The sequence below is a fragment of the Myotis davidii genome, unplaced genomic scaffold, assembly GCF_000327345.1.
Source record: "Myotis davidii unplaced genomic scaffold, ASM32734v1 scaffold111, whole genome shotgun sequence".
Classification (NCBI taxonomy): domain Eukaryota; kingdom Metazoa; phylum Chordata; class Mammalia; order Chiroptera; family Vespertilionidae; genus Myotis; species Myotis davidii.
Window position 1 is genome coordinate 1,225,505 of NW_006284347.1, and position 3,214 is coordinate 1,228,718.

General features: G+C 47.9%; 1 protein-coding gene across 1 annotated transcript in view; it reads left to right on the forward strand.

Moving 5' to 3' along the window:
- Window positions 1–3,214, forward strand: part of CACNA2D3 (calcium voltage-gated channel auxiliary subunit alpha2delta 3) — an 817,122-nt gene that overhangs the window by 109,240 nt on the left and 704,668 nt on the right. The window lies entirely within an intron of this gene.

Consider the following 3,214-nt stretch of genomic DNA (forward strand, 5'->3'; position numbering starts at 1 on the left):
GGAGAGGTCTGGGGGCGGCAGGCAGAACAGAGCCAGTAGTGGATCTTAGCTTCCAAGCTTCATGGTTCTTACCTTCAATCACTTCCAGGCCGCAGCAACCTGTCTGCCTTTTCTGAGGCTTTGTAGGCCATTAGACTCACATAACTTTTGCCTTTCCTGTGACCCTGTGGTTTTGGCTGTGAGGATTTAACTGAATATTCTCACTGAATTATTCTGTGCCCGTCTTGTTTACACACATCTCTGAAATTGGACCTTCAATATTGAAGATTCAAAACTGCCCCGAGTTTGACCAGCTCTCTCAAGTACGATTGCTCAGAGCATCTTCATGTTGGATGGCATTTTGAAATACTATATCGATGCTGCATCTTTAAGGGATGTCTTCGCTCAGCGCCAGGAGCCTGATTTTAATTTGTGAATAAGGGGTTGTGAGTGGGTCTCTTCATTCCTGTTACCCATTTTGATTCAGAGGATTCGTGTGTTTTTATGTATGTGTGCCTTTTGGAGGACTCCTTGGGGAGCGAGATCAGAATAACTTCAGTTTCTAATCCGGGAATCTTCAGACAGCCATGCAGGGATCTTGTTTAAAAGGCAGTTTCTCGTGTTTCCTTGGAGAGTCACTGGGCTCGCCTGGGCTGGGCTCGGATGTGTGGAGTTTTCCATTTTCTTGGCCGACGTTGGCTAGCGCTGTTAGAGACACTTGAGACGCACTTCTCTGAGGAGGGCTGACACGCTTCAGACGGCAGGTTTGGGTCTGCCAGGAATGTGTCTGATCTGCCGAGGGTCATTTTCCATTTCCAGATAGAAATGGGGGTTAAGTGATGGTTCTTTATCTCACCATCCACTGCTTCCTCCCATTTCCCCTTCCAGGAGCTGTCCGGGGGACCAGGGGACCAGTGAGAACTGCCAAGGAGTTTCTAATAGCCTATTGTTGCTTTTTGGAACAATAGGATGTACTTACTCTGTAGGAGTGCAATGATATACCCACCAAATGCTATCTTCTGTTGGCTTCCGGGTGGTTACATGTGTGTGCCTGTGTGTTTTAATGGAGAAGATAAGGCTCTGGGCCAATTTCTTAACCTGTCTGAGCTTCCGCTCCCCAGTATGAAAATGGAGATGATAAGTGTACCTAATGTTATAAAGATGAAATGCTAAACGTTAAGAATAGAGCCTCGCATGTAATACGTGCTACGGAAGGTTATTTGCTAGTAGTATTATTGATATTGTTATTGTTGGTTAATTATTGAGTTAAAGTAACAATCTTCTTTGTCAGAAATGTATAGGAATCAAGAAGAAAGACGGGAGAACCCTCTACACAGCAGCTTGCACGCTCTGAGGGAGTCGGTGCAATTTCTGGGATGAACACAGCCCTTATCTGCAGTGGGGAGCCTTTATCAAGCAATCTGCTGTGCAGAGCGTTAATAGGACATTTTCCTGTCCTCCAGCCCTGGCTCAGAGGTGCTGCCAATTCCAGATAAAAGCGCTGGAGTAATCTCAGTTGACTATTGTCTGCCTCCTTAATCTGGCCATCGTGAAATTAATATTTGGGTGTGAGGGAAGACAAACATCTGTAACTTTCCCCTTGTGGAATGGCTGTTTGGTTTCTATTGCACACATTTTTCTCTTAGGTCACAGCTGTCTAAACCTGACCCTCCCCCTCCCCCCTTTAAAAATGGAATCCTGTTTGATTTAATGGTAATGCTCATAGTGCGAAGGAGAGTTAAGAGTCATGCTGGCGTTAAAACCTTCTAAGCCTTAAAATAAATATATTGTTGCTATCTTGAAACTTTCCAAACTGAACTTGGAATTCACTCAGGCATCTTACAGAGCTTTGAAATGTAAGAGGTGGACAACTAATGATTCTGATCCTGTAAATGCCTAATAACATCGCGGCCAGGCTTGCAGCTTAAATATAACAAAACGCAACTCAGTGCAGGGATGTGCATTGGCAAATGTCCACGCGATTATTAATCAACTTGCTCTTCTGATTACAGAAGATTTATTTTGGAGGAATTTGGTGTTTCATCATCATCTCTCCTCTCAATGACTGTGGCAGCCTCTTGACTGGTCTTCAGGCTCCTCTCCCCTTTTTACTTCATCCATCTTGCAGGATTCTGGGTTACCTTTTCTAAAACGGTGTTCCCATCAGCTCGCTCCCTTGCTCAGAAGCCCCTGTAGCTCCCCACTGCCTCTGACAGAAGTATAATCCACGGATCTATGTATTCCAGGCCCTTCTGTGTCTGCTTCCCCTGCCCGCAGCACCCCTGTGCTACAGACAACTCTGGTCGGCCAGTTGGCCTCTCTAGGCTTTGCTCACCCATTGTTTGCTCTGCCCCACAGCCCCTCCTCCACCTCCACGGCCAGGTGCGCTGGTACTGCGGGATCCCTCAGCTCATCTCCAGTGCCTTTCAGAGGAGCCTTTTCTGAACACTCTGCCCTCAGATGTAATCATCCCACCGGTCTTGACTGGGGTGCATGGATGTACAGAGGCACAGAAAGGTTAGGCACTTACCCAGGTTGCACATTTGTTCAGTGTCATAGCTGGGCTGAGCAACGAAATACTTAATGGACATCCAAAAGCCTAGCTGCAAAGAGGATGCCCATGTGAAATGTAGGCTCTGGGAGCACTTACCATTGGGATGCAGGCTGGAGGGAGGCTGTCTGTGCCTAGTCCTGCAAAGGGAGGGCCTGAGCCTGGTCAGCAGCACCTTTTCTGCTGGACCTGCCATCTAGTCATTAAGGAGGTGCCCATTCTCTGCCATGGTGCTGGGAAGTGCTGTGCCAAGTCTGGCCGTGACGGGAAGAAGTCCTCCAGACTAGAAGCCACCCTTCTCTCACTGTGCTGAGCAAGGGGCCATCTGCCAAGGAGGGTGGCAGCTGCTGGGGTCTTCTTATTCCATGTAGGGGCTCCCTGGCTGTGGCAGGGCCTGCTTATACATCAATAGGCATCTGAGTGAGGGAAAAGAAAGTAGGGTTCTTAGGCTTGTGGACTATTGTGGGTATCCCCAAGTTCATGCTGTTTCCTAGAGAGTCCACATTTCCCCTCAGGAGCTGGAATATGGTGGGTGACACATACATGAGAATCTCACACTAGTGACATTGCATTCTCTGCCATCAACAGGAAATGCAGAATTGTCTTCTCTGCCAGGGACCACCTTAAGAGCAACAACTGCAAAATAAGCTGCTTTCTCCCCTGCCTTCCCTGCTCCCGCCCCCC